The sequence below is a fragment of the Propithecus coquereli genome, unplaced genomic scaffold (assembly GCF_000956105.1).
Source record: "Propithecus coquereli isolate 6110/MARCELLA unplaced genomic scaffold, Pcoq_1.0 Scaffold140, whole genome shotgun sequence".
NCBI classification, from domain to species: Eukaryota; Metazoa; Chordata; class Mammalia; order Primates; family Indriidae; genus Propithecus; species Propithecus coquereli.
In genome coordinates this window covers 1,056,820-1,057,545 of record NW_012138303.1, presented here as the reverse complement: position 1 = coordinate 1,057,545, position 726 = coordinate 1,056,820, and positions in this window count along the sequence as shown.

Here is a 726-nt window from a genome sequence, read left to right as displayed (position 1 = left end):
TGATCAGGGGTATGAAAGTGGAAAACACTGATCAAGTTTAGTTTAGGTAAAACATTTGATGTTTTTATGGCACTTTGCACTTTCTCCCTTTGCCTTCCATGAACCTTCGTGATTGGATATGTGAACAGCATTCAGGAACCCTGTTCACAGATGGAGCTTCACATCTTTATTGATGTTAGTCAAGGCCTACCAATCAGGGGTATTCAGCATTGACTGAACATCAGAATCATCTGGAAAACTGCTTAAAAATATTGGTGTAGGCAAAGAATTTATGAAGAAGAACCCAAAAGCAATCACAGCAACAACAAAAATAAATAAATGGGACATGATCAAATTAAAAAGCTTCTGCACAGCCAAGGAAATAATCATTAGAGTGAATAGACAACCTACAGAATGGGAGAAAACGTTTGCATGCTATACATCTGATAAAGGGCGATAACTAGAATCTATAAAGAACTCAAACAAATCAGCAAGAAAAAAATCAAACGACCCCATTAAAAAGTGGGCAAAAGACATCAACAGAAACTTTTCCAAAGAAGATAAACTAATGGCCAAGAAACACATGAAAAAATGCTCGACATCTCTAATCACCAGGGAAATGCAAATCAAAACCACAATGAAATATCACTTAACTCCAGTGAGAACTGGTTTTTTTCAAAAAGTCCCAAAACAACAAATGCTGGGATGGATGCAGAGAGATAGGAACACTCATACACTGCTGGTGGG